Source organism: Schistocerca piceifrons, chromosome 1 (genome assembly GCF_021461385.2).
Source record: "Schistocerca piceifrons isolate TAMUIC-IGC-003096 chromosome 1, iqSchPice1.1, whole genome shotgun sequence".
Classification (NCBI taxonomy): domain Eukaryota; kingdom Metazoa; phylum Arthropoda; class Insecta; order Orthoptera; family Acrididae; genus Schistocerca; species Schistocerca piceifrons.
The window spans coordinates 630,122,422-630,135,477 of NC_060138.1; the positions used below are offsets into that span (position 1 = coordinate 630,122,422).

Sequence of the window (13,056 nt, forward strand, 5' to 3'; positions counted from 1 at the left end):
TTCCATTTGATGTCAGGTAATCTTTCTCAGCATAAGTATGCTTTCACTTCCTGGCTCTAACTGTGTTCTGCTGGCAAACGGAATGTCTCGCGTAAACTGGTTTTTTATATTTTCATTCACTATTATTGGTAGCTAGCAACACACACCATGGTTCATCAGTCCAAGTAACTTCTTTCCAAGTATTGGTTGTCCACTAATGACTCCTGAGCCCCTTAGTGAGAATATGGTGTGAATGTTGAAAGCACTCCCTTCCATTAACCGTAAGAATGATGATTAATCTTTTATTGAAATGTGAAAACTGGAAAATATTTATAGTGTCTGATGCACTCATCTAGTAGATTAATCGCTAATTTAGTGCATCCAGTATAAGGGAAGTGAATCAAATCGCCTATTAATTAGGTAATAATGAACTGATCTGTTTGCAGATCTGCATCAAAATGTTATTCTTTTTATTAGATGGTATAGTGGGTCTTTGTATCAGAAAAGGACACCACATGTTGATGTATATTCATTCATTGATTTATTTGCTTTGTAACTTATCAGCAGTTAGCTGCATGATTTCACATTTACTTGACAAATGATGTAATGTCACAACAGAAGGTCACTTTCAAAAAGCGCCATATTTTCCAATAAACAATAGCTAAAAGTCACATCATTATGCAGTTAGAACAAAATGTGTGCTTGTACCAAAGAATTTCAGTTTGTATGTATTTTCATAATTTTCAGAAAACAAAAATTCTATGAACTGTTCATGGAGCCACGCAAACAACGATCTGTACTATATGCAATCAAGTCAGGAACTAACTTCTGACACAGATTTGGTGGTATTTATAACATACATTTGCCACCAGAACATTCTGAAAACCTCTGTTGTCATGTTAATTGTAATAATAATATCTGTTTTTATTAACAAAGAAAATAAGGATAAAATCATGTTTTTATCAATAGAAAAAAAATCAAACAACCAAAATTGTTATAAAAGATACGTGAAATAACTGTGAAATTAAAGATAATAGCTTCCAGAATGTTATGCCTGAATAAGTTTGTTTACAATATGTAATATTTCAGTTTTGAATCAAATAAAATTGTTTATAGTGAAGTTATAATCCTTACACAACTGTTTGAATATAGCAATTCAAAACAGAAAAATGCTGTTACTACCATATCAGTGTTCAAGATACGAGTAACAAAGATATAAAAATATGGAAGACATAACAAAAATTATTTTTCAAATGCAAGTGAAATACAGCAAGAATGTAGTTTGCATACAAATGTTAACTATAATGTCAACAATAGACACACATGCACACACACATACACTCACTCAAACACAACTCACACACATGACTGCAGTCTCAGGCAACTGAAACCGCACTGCAAGCAGCAGCACCAGTGCATGATGGAAGTGGCGACTGGGTGGGGGTAAGGAGGAAGCTGGAGCGGGGAGGGGGAGGGACAGTATGGTGGGGGTGGCGGCAGTGAAGTGCTGCAGGTTAGACTGAGGGCAGGGGAGAGGTGGCAAGGGAAGTAGTGGAAAAGGAGAGAAATAAAAAGACTGGGTTTGGTGGTGGAATGACGGCTGTGTAGTGCTGGAATGGGAACAGGGAAGAGGCTGGATGGGTGAGGACAGTGACTAATGAAGGTTGAGGCCAGGAGGGTTACGGGAATGCAGGATGTATTGCTGGTAAAGTTCCCACCTGCACAATTAAAAAAAGTTGGTGTTGATGGGAAGGATCCATATGGCACAGGCTGTAAAGCAGTCACTGGAATGAAGGATATCATGTTGGGCAGCGTGTTTAGCAACAAGGTGGCCCATTTGTTTCTTGGCCAAAGTTTGTAGGTGGCCATTCATGCTGACAGAAAACTTGTTCGTTGTTGTGCCTACATAGAATGTAGCACACTGGTTCAGCTTAGCTTGTAGACCACGTAACTGGTTTCACAGGTAGCCCTGCCTTTGATGGGATAGGTGATGTTAGTGACCAGACTGGAATAGGTGGTGGTGGGAGCATGTATGGGACAGGTCTTGCATCTAGGTCTATTACAAGGGTATGAGCCATGAGATAAGGGATTGGGAGCAGGGGTCGTGTAAGGATGGATGAGTATATTGTGCAGGTTTGGTGGATGGCGGAATACCATTGTGCAAGGGGTGGGAAGGATGGGCAGGACATTTCCACTCCTCCCAAAGTGGTATTCCACTGTCCACCAAACCTACACAATATATTTGTCCATCTTTACACAACCCCTGCTCCCAATCGCTTACCTCATGGCTCATACCCCTGTAATAGACCTAGATGCAAGACGTGTCCCATACATCCTCCCACCACCACCTACTCCAGTCCGATCACTAACATCACCTATCCCATCAAAGGCTGGACTACCTATGAAACCAGTCATGTGGTGTGAAAGCTAAGCTGCAACCACTGTCCTGTATTCTATGAAGTTCATCCAAATACAACTTGGTCAGTGCATCCGCCTTTGCCTTACACGTAAGGTGGCACCACGTAACTGTGGGTATGGTGGCGCCATCTATTAGTAGAGAGACTGATGTGTGCACACCATTTGATGTTGCATAGCACCAGTGTGGTTTCACACTGAAGAGAAGGTGGTCACACAAGTTGTTGTCCACTACCGAACATGCAGGCGAGTAAGCAGGCACAACAAGGAGTAATTCGATTTTTGGCAGCAGAGGGAGTTGGAGGTCGTGAAAAGTATCAGCGGATGGAGGCTGTGTATTGCGAGTACAGTCTGAGTCATTCAAGTGTTGTGGAATGGCACAAACGATTCCTTGAGGGGTGCGAGTCATCAGAAGACGATGCTCGTCCTGGACAGGCTCATTGTGTCAACACCGGAAATGGTTGCAGAAGTGAATGCTAGTCTTGGACACCCACAGAATCACCGTGGACCTCTAAAACAAGCTATTTGCAGACATGAATTTGCAGCAGATAAGGAAGTATGTGACTGGGTCCAGGCCATTTCAGTGACTGATTCATAGCCTGTGCTATATGGATCCTCCCCACCAACACCAACTTTTCTGAATTGTGCAGGGAACTTTCTCTGAATTGCATCCTGCATTCCTGTAACACTCCTGGCCGCAACCTTTGTTATTCGTTGTCCTCACCCATCCAGCCCCTTCCCTGGTCCCATTCCAGCACTACATAGCCATCATTCCACCACCACACCCAGTCTTTTCATTTGTCTCCTTCCCTACCCTCTCTCCACCTCCTCCCTGCTTGCTCCCACAAGCAGCAATGTACCATCCATACCCCTGCCCTGCTATCCCTCCCTGTCCCCACCCCAGTCTCATCCTTACCCCCACCACCCGGTTTCCTCTCGTGTGTGTGTGTGTGTGTGTATTTTGTCTATTTTCAATAAAGGCCTTGTTAGCGGCCGAAAGCTCACTTTCTGACAGTCTTTTCTTGTGCTATCTGCAACTCAGAATATCTGCTGTGTGGTGAGTAGCAGTTATCCTGTTCATAATAATGCAACATTCCATCCTGGATTTTCCATTGTCAGCTACTTGTTTGAAAAACGTATTCTGTTGGTACTTATCCAAAGTTGGCAACAGCATTACTTTGTTCAGTATTTTTGATAGGTAACCATCATCGTTTCCTTTTCCCAACAAAACGACATCATTACAGAACTATTAACTGAAATCCCCATACTTTGGTACCATCAGGCCCACAATTAGCATATCATAAAATCATCTTAGCCTTGACAGACAAAACACCAATTAGACAGCACAAAATCAACGTACTCCCCACTCAATACACAAGCCATGTTGACTTGTGAACTACTGTAACTCAGATCACTATAAAAACATTGCCACATCATCATTGTCATCATCGCACTATCTCAATCTCATTATCATTGCTCCAATACTCATATATTACCTCAAATCTCAGTATAAATATTGACAAAAATGTCAAAATATAACTTCCACAACACTCCATAAATTTCAGCGTAAGACCTCTGTTACAAAAGTATTATGACTATATCACTCATACTCAATTTATGACCCTGAAATACCTTTTCAAAACACGTGATCTCTTACATTAATTTCTTATCAACAGTTCTTCAAATCTCTCATATAATTATCAGTAACTCGCATCACAGAATTCTGCTCACTAAAATTTTCAAATTGTAAACTGCCACAGGGCTAATAAATAGAGTTGACACATTAAAATACAGTTCCAAGGTCTTCACTCTCAACAATGTTTTTACTAATGCTTCAGATGTTTGCACAGTTTTCAGTAGCTGACTACACTCACAAAGTTACATTAAAATTTAAACAAGTTTCACTTTTAATCTCTTGGTTAATGATTTAGCAAAGTTCAAAACTTCTTGAAAAATGTACAGTAGTTCCCTAAATACAGCCAAAATTTATATATATTTGCCTCTGTGTACTCAGCTTGAAGAAAAAAGGGAAAGTCTTCATTCTTCATGTAAGTAAATAAGAACAGACAGGAAAACTTTTGAAAAGTATAATATTTCTCCAAACCAGTCTCATTTTGTTAATACTGTATTTACTCGAATCTAAGCCGCACTTCTTTCCGGTTTTTGTAATCCAAAAAACCGCCTGCAGCTTAGAATCGAGTGCAAAGTAAGCGGAAGTTCTGAAAAATGTTCGTAGGTGCCGCCACAACTAACTTCTGCCATTGAATATATGTAGCGCTACACAGGCTTGCTTTGCAGGCGCAAAGATAAATACTGGCGCCAAAACCTCTGCGTAGTAAATAAATAAAAAAAAAAAAATGGAAGACGAACTTTTTCCTCCGCCCCGAGTTTCGACCACTGCATTTTCGTACATTATCCAGCGAAGTAAATACAAATTCCGTATTGTTCATCTTCGAATATAGCAGCATTTCAATGTACTACGAAAATCCGACTGGCAAGACTGTTTGGGGTTTTTGTCAATATGCCCAACTCTACATTCTGAATTTTTTCCTACCTGAGAGAAGAGATGGTTGCTGACAGGAACTTTTATGAATTGTGATTCACATGCAGTATTCTCTTCACCACAAGAATAATACGAATATAAACATTTTGCCATGTATTCTTTTGTGGTTGCTGCTATCTCATTTAAATCCTGTCTGCCTAATAAACTACGAAACTAGAGTGAGACAACAACAAATGCGGAACAATATACGTATCATGTCATGTTTATATTCGTATTATTCTTATGCCTAATAGTGATACAGTCAGAAATGAAGCACGGCAATTGACTAGATTTTTAAATCTAAGATGACTCTAATTTCTGTGGAGAATGTAATGTACTAAAGAGGCGTCTAAAAAGATTTTCAAACGGAGAAAAATTTTCGCTAAACTCTCGTTCAGAACATCTTCTATCATACGCAGTCTATTATTTGGTTCTTGTTGATCATTATCAAAGAAAGCAGCAGTGTAAGTAACAACAAATAGCAGTCTCTTGTCATTGTTTCGCTACTGAGACAATTCCTCTCGCTCTCTTTTTTTTAATTGTAAGCGGCGGTAGCGCGTACAAAAGCAAGCCGTGCCACGAGCAGCGACAGGCCGTAAACACTCATTATCATCATGTGAGAAACAATGCACAACACAGTACAGTAATGCATTTTCAGCTTAGTGTGACGTAAACACCTATAACAAAGAGAACGGCACTTATCAGATCAAAGAAAAATAAGCAATCGATTCAAACCAGACGAAGCACTTGAAAAAGGAAGGGTACCCGTATAAATACCGACGGAGCACCTGACGCATATCAATGACTACCTGGTAAAGCTTAACTGCTAAGCTTACGACTCGAACCAAACTACTGTAGCTGTATCGTCATTCATTCGACCTAAATTGTGTCTCATATTAAAATGAACCAACTTTGTTTTGATTTGGAGGTGCGGCCTAAAACTTTTCTCCTCCTGAATTTCGAGTTTCAAATTTCAGGTGCAGCTTAGATTAGGGAAATATTTTTTTCCTTGATTTCGAGTCTCATTTTTCAGGTGCGGCTTAGATTCGAGTGCTGCTTAGATTCGAGTAAATACAGTAAATCATGAATATTCGCTAACATTGCTAATTTTCTTCAATACATCACAGCAGTTTTCAAATATGGTCAATATCCATCACATGAACTTTGTTGGCTATAAACACAGCAAAAATACACAGACATACAAAAAGTCTTACTTCATGCAGCATTATTTTCAGATATAGATAATATGAATACACAGACATACAAAAAGTCTTACTTCATGCAGCATTATTTTCAGATATAGATAATATGACGCACATTCCTTTACAAAAATACCAGAATTTTTTTCATTAAACATACGAACATGTGAATGATTACTTGTTTGTACTGTGAGATTATATTTTAGTCCTAACCACTCTTAACTTCAATTAGCACTCTGACACTTTCTTAGGAATGCAACACAGGGGATTTAGACATTCCCATCTCTTCAGACGTACTGAGGAGTTATAGTAAACTGACAGTGTTCTGAGGGCCGCAGTGCGGGTTGTATACATCACAGTATGCTGAAACATTGTAGACATGTTCATTAATTGGTACGATCATGGTGTATGCTGGAAAAAAAATAATAATTCCACTTTCTGCAACTAGATGAAATCATGACACTGTAAGCTGTAAGAATGTGAAATGTTTTCTGTTTTGATACTAGTTAGCTGTTTGTTGCTTGGCGACACTTGTTGATTTCTATTGTGAAGTGACTGTTGGTGTCAAGGGTTACAAAGATGGAAGTTTACCACACAAAACGTAATGGCTATTGAGAAGAAAGTGTGGGCACTGCTGGCAATGTTGTTTTGTCAGAAAGACAGCAATAGCGGCACTGCATAGCAGGAATATCACTGACAGAAATTGCAAAGAGGCTCCATATCAATAAATGGGTTGAACAGTGTGATCAAGAAATAAGCTGTGTCATGGGAATTATCTCTCTCATTGTTTTACGCTGATACCCCTACAAGATTCAGAATGTGCATCAAATTAAGCCCAAAGGTAGGCTAGAGTGCTGTGACTTTGTCCTTCGTTTTTTGGCACACATGGAAATGGATGAAGTGTGGCCAGGGAACATTATTTGGATGGATGAGGCACATTTTTTTTTTTTATTTTGTACAGTGCTGTGAATGCAGATAACTGTTGCATACGGGGTTGTACTCTGCCATATTTTGTGCAGAAACATCCACTGCACTCAGTTCATATGAGTATATGTTGTAGTTTCACAAGCTCCTTCATTCTTGATCCATTTTTCTTCCAGGAGATGACACCTTGTGGGCCAGTTAGGTGTACAGTGACACTTGCATATTATAAGGACCTCCTTGGGCAATAAGTGATTCCAGCATTGCAAGAAAGCAATGATGTCCACACAACTATTTTCGTGCAAGATGGGGAGACACCATATATTGCTTGGCAGGTGAAAGATTTGCTTTGAGAAACCTCCGGTTGTGCCATATTATCTGTTTACCGGCGTTCTGTCGACCAAGGATATATGCCCGCTGTGTTGTGCATGCCTAATGGCTTTCCTTCTAACCCACACCCAATGCTGTTTCCTTTGTTACTATTCTCTAACACTTAACTTTACTCAGTGTCCACCTTTTCCTTTCTCTGCTTTCCTGTCTTTTATTGTTGCCTTCAAAACCACACACATGTTGACTGCTGGGGAAGCCTGCATCAACTGTCTCATCTGTGCACAACAAACAGCTATGTTTTCTTTCCGATGGAGATGCAGCCCACATTAGGTCAGAGAATGACATATTACATATGTCCTTCCAAGTTTTTGCTGCACTTGACACTTTATTAACTAGTTATGCTTACATTATGATGAGCTTGTTCCAGCAGTTTTCCCAAGTGATAGTATATCTTAGTATCTGCTTGTTTGACATCTCAGATGTTGTGATGTAACTACAATATTACATTGTGTAGTGTCAATTGTACAGGGAAAAAATCTTGGGCTGTAAATTAAATATGATGACTCTCATTGTCTTCACTGGGATAATAAATTCAGCTTCCCTTTCCTATGCACATGAAATAAAAGTGCCCGTAATGCTGTTAACCAATAAGGTAATTAATCACTAAGCACTTTCCAGATGCCGATTACATGAAATGATGACCCAAAATGATACTATTTCAATTTTCACTAATAAAAGTTTACTGTCTTTAAAATGTTCACAAAACTCAAAGACTGGTGAAACCAACTATTTCAGTATATGGCTAAAATCAACTCGGGCCCCCAGTATAGCGACAGGTAAGTTCCCTGATAAAATTTAATAAATTGAAAACTGCCGGAAAACATTAACTATGTTCACTGCTAATCATAAAAGGAGATTAAATCACAGACTAACTGACACCTTATTAGAGTCAAACCAACAAATGACACCAAATTCCAAGTGCCAATTTGTAGTAAAATTAATCAGAATCCACTGGTAAAACTGAAATGAAGTCCGAGTTTAGGATTCAGAAACAGAGTACAAAACCCACATCACACGAGAATCTCAAGTCCAGTTGGTCAACTGGCTACAAATAATCAGACGTCTGATTAAGCCCTAAGTTTCCTAAGTTCAGTGACTGGACTACCTGTAAGACTTTTATCTTTCTGAAGAGTGCGTGGCTGGAATCAATACTCAGCCTGACCTGGGTGTTGCTTCACTAGCTCACACATAACACTCTCTGGTGAGCAAAGGTTTCATCACCATTCAGGAAAATGGTGAGACAGGGCAGTGGAAAGAATGGGAATTTGTATTGGTGCTGATAACCACGCCGTTGAATGCCCCACGACCCAATATTATCATCATCATCATCATCATCATCATCATCATCATCATCATTGGGTCCTGCCTCATCCTGCTTGTACCGAACTGTATTCACATCATGTGCCCATTGCCCCTATAAAGCCATGGTCCATCCCCTCCACAAAATTCCCTTATGCACCATTTAATGAGGTTTGTAGTTTCACCAGCTTCTCTTACATCTTTTGATGCAGAGTATATGTGAATAATTTGATTGTGTTATTAGCTGTGTGGTGAAATTCTAGTCTAAAATGATATGTTATATTAAGTAGTACATGTAATAGATCCCCCAATAATTAAAGTTGAATAACTGCAAACTTTGTTGCAATGCTCAAAAAGAGTTCTTTTTCTTTGTGCTGTTAAATATTATTAAATTTATTAATTTGGCACTACTTCCTTAACGGATATTTACTATTCTTTATGTTGCACTGCTCAGAATTTGTACAGCTTGTATAGTTCATTAGTTATGGATGAAATTAGGCAAAATTATAAACAAACAAAAGAAACATGCAAACAGAATTATAAATCTCAAGAATTAAAGGTTCTAAATCACATGTTTTGACCTCCAGCAGTGGATACTGCCTTGCTATATGTGTACTTTTTTGCACTAGATTTCATACCAATTATCAAATTCCAGTTAAATGTTTCTCACTGGTAAATTAATTATGCTAAATTGCATGTAAGTACCACTCAAAGCACTTTGCCAAGAGCTACAGTTTGATTGCTTGGTCTTCATTGTACATTCATTAATAAAGAGATTATTATACTTTATCTGACTGACAATAAATTCACACCAGCTGTCATGTCGTGGCACCACCACGTCAAGATGTATTTACACTGTTCGTCACATCACAGCACATCAAGTCAATTCAAGTCACATGATCTCAACTCACATGGCTGTCCTCAACTATTTTTTTCACATGAATTGCTATTTTTGTAAGATGGTTTTCAACTGTTTTTACACATGAGTTGCATATGCACAATGCAATGGATGCTGGAGCCACATTTGTATGAAAATGACATTTATTGGAGTTTAATGGTTTGCAGCTTGCAAGAATAGTTTGTCTATTAGAGAAGGTAGACAGAAGTGGAAAAAAATAATGTGGTTCCGAAAAATGTCATTATGTGGTACAGAGGAGAAATTTCACGTACTACACAAGAAGCTCAAGAAAGAGGAGTCTGCATTTTATATTTTATAAAGTCGAAGCATCAGTTTTTTTAAAATTGATTTGTTATGTCAAATTGCATCCAGAATTACTAAAAGGTACATGGTGTTATTAGCTGCCATCACATCCCATGAAAAAATAGTTTGTTTAAGGTTGAGCTTCATTGCTAGCACAGTGCAAATTCTTGTACAGTTGCCATATCCTCTCAATACCTTTCCCTTCAATACATCTTGTATTTGGCTTTTAATAGTTCAAGTGCCTTATTTGTATTGGGGTTAGCTAGTGAAACTACTTAAATATTGACCACAGATGTTTGCAAAACAGTTTCACACACGATCCAGAGAGTTACTTAACAATAAATAAGACTGCCACAATCACATATTTAAACAAACAGTTTTCAGTGTCTTTAGGTTTCAGTCCATTTCTTTATAAAACACTACAAGTGCCTGACAACATACAAATAAATTCCACCTACTAAACAATCTCATTCTACCCACAGTACTTTTTCAGTTCAACTTTCAGCCATATTGCAATCAATTGCATTGTAAAATATTAAATACAGTGCCGGTATGTATAAAAATCCACTTTATAAATGTAGTAGAGGGCAAGTAAATCAGTGCACTCGTGTGGTACAATTCAAACTGCTGCCTCACTGCTTCAGTTAATGTTTCACGAAATTATAAATCTTAACAAAAGAAGTAACTAAACAATTTATAATAAACAACAAACAACAAGGGACAGATGACGTCAGCCATCAAAACTTCCTTCCCGAGAAACCTTGATGGTGCTGTGATGTGACAGGATGGCCAGTGCAGATGCCGCCATGTGAAATGTGTTACAGAATGATGGGATGGTACATGAAGTGATATGACGGCCAGTGTGAATTGGCCTTTATAGGACGACTTAGATGCTGTGTCTTTAAATATGATGATTACAGATAAAATCTGCACAATAGCAGAATCACGGTGCTCCCCTCTTTCATAGGATATATTGTCCTTCATTGTATGATTGACCATTTGCTTTGTATGAGCGGAAACAAGAACAATAGTTAGCTGCCATTGTGCGCTCGATGGCCAAGTGACATCATTTTCTATTATTCTAAACTTTCACAGAAACACATTGCCCACTGACAGACAGCTGTCAGCAGGTAGGGAAATGGGGCCAACACAAATTAGCGCAAGGACTCTCCTCTAGTGCAGTTTAAACGACTCTTGTAACCAAATCCTCTCTTTCACACACAAACACAATCCATTGTGTCCCAGACATCTGTTTTATTGTCACTTTGTTTTTGTGCCACTGGTAATTTTTGTATAAGATCACATTTATAATAGCACTGACATGTTTGACAGCTTTCTCCAGAAAAGCAAGCAACTACTAACTCATACAATCACTTGAAAATGGCAAAAATTGCCAAAATGAGCTCATTGTTATGTAAATATAATGAGTTAATAAAGTATCAGTTCCAGCAAAAACTTGGGCAAATATATGCAAATGGCTTTATGTGTCTGCAGATGTTAAGTGCAGCGTCTCATGCCCCACGTTCTTCCCACTGATGTTCATAAACCTTCAAATTTATTATACTTCCTCCCTCATCCTCATGTATTTTCACATGTTTTTCTGTGCCTCCCTGTGCTACATGAACTTAATTTCACCCCTTACCTAACCACCCACCACTTACCCAACCCCCTCCCCTCACCCCTCTCTTCCCTTATTCAAGCACGAAAATACTGCCCTCGCCTGATCCAATTACACCTGCTGGCCATCTCTTCACACATATCCACCCACTGACCTGCGCTCCACTATTATCGTATTTTTATTTGTTTTTCTCTCAGTATTTTCACATCAGTTTGTTTGTTTTTGTCTTCCACTTTAGGACCTACTTCCTCAGGTTTCATGTTTTTCACTATGCTTCATCCCTTTCATTCTTTTTATCGTGCATCCTTGCTCTTTCCATCTGCACCAATGCAGAAAAGTTTGTCTATCCCTAGCCAGAACCCAGTCCCACATACGGTTCTTGCATTGTTGTGTAGCTTATGGTGTCCCCACAGATGGCCTCACCATCAAATTACCCGCCTTCCACAATGACCTTTGTCTGTTCAAATTCCGTCAGTTCATGACACTTCCCAACCTAGTCCTGCAAAACCATAAAATCAGGGCCAAACCTTCTTCCAGTTCCTCCTTTCCATCTATAAAATTCTACAGCTCTGCAGTCCCAAATTCCTATGGACCACATCCCAAATGAAACCCTTGCCATCCATGAACTAAAGCAGCAAACACAGTGCACCCGAAAAACACTCCAACCTGTCCACAAGCTCTACAAGAGCCTCAATCAAACCTTCCCTCATAACCAACAAGCCCTGCCTTGCAGACCTACTATGTTAACCACACCCTCAGAAATTCCCACCACCACACAGAATCCAGAACCTAAACAAACCCACAGCATGGTCATGGACCTGTCCTCCAGCAGCCTCAGTCCCACAGAAGTATCATTCCTTTCCAAAGGCCTTACCATCTGTATCACTCCCAAAGTGCCGGCCAGAGTGGCCGAGCGGTTCTAGGCGCTACAGTCTGGAACCACGCGACTGCTACGGTCACAGGTTCAAATCCTGCCTTGGACATGGATGTGTGTGATGTCCTTAGGTTAGTTAGGTTTTATTAGTTCTAAGTTCTAAGGGACTGATGACCTTAGAAGTTAAGTCCCATAGTGCTCAGAGCCATTTGAACTCCTAAAGTCACTCATGCTGGGCTTGTTAAAGACATTCTACCCTCCATATCCTTACAGTGGAGACACTTTCTCGCCACCAACCCTACCAATAAGACACAAACCAAAATCAAACTGGACCCTGCCTGACTCACTTCACTCCTCCATCCAACTATGAGCCCCCCCCCCCCCCCCCCCCAATCATCACCTGTTAACTTTTCTGAATTTCCTTATCTCGAAACTTGCCTCACCATCATTCCTCAAATCTCACAGTATGGAAACCAACCTACCATCCACAAAAGAACCACACTCCACCAACTAAAAACTGACCCTGACCTTATAATCCTACATACTGACGTAGGCCGCACCACTATGGGTATCGACCCTAGGGATTACTTGGTGCAGGGTCTCCCCAGCTGTCAGGTA

General features: G+C 39.6%; 1 protein-coding gene across 5 annotated transcripts in view; it reads left to right on the top strand.

The window, feature by feature from the left end:
- The window catches only part of LOC124804742 (N-alpha-acetyltransferase 80), a 139,412-nt gene that overhangs the window by 27,593 nt on the left and 98,763 nt on the right, over nucleotides 1–13,056 (top strand). For 2 of the 5 annotated variants that reach the window (XM_047265052.1, XM_047265060.1), the window contains exon 2: nucleotides 7,236–7,391. The exons of the other annotated variants lie outside the window; for them this stretch is intronic. The gene's annotated coding sequence lies outside the window, so the exon portion shown is untranslated. The remainder of the gene's footprint in view (nucleotides 1–7,235; nucleotides 7,392–13,056) is intronic. 5 annotated transcript variants of the gene reach the window in all.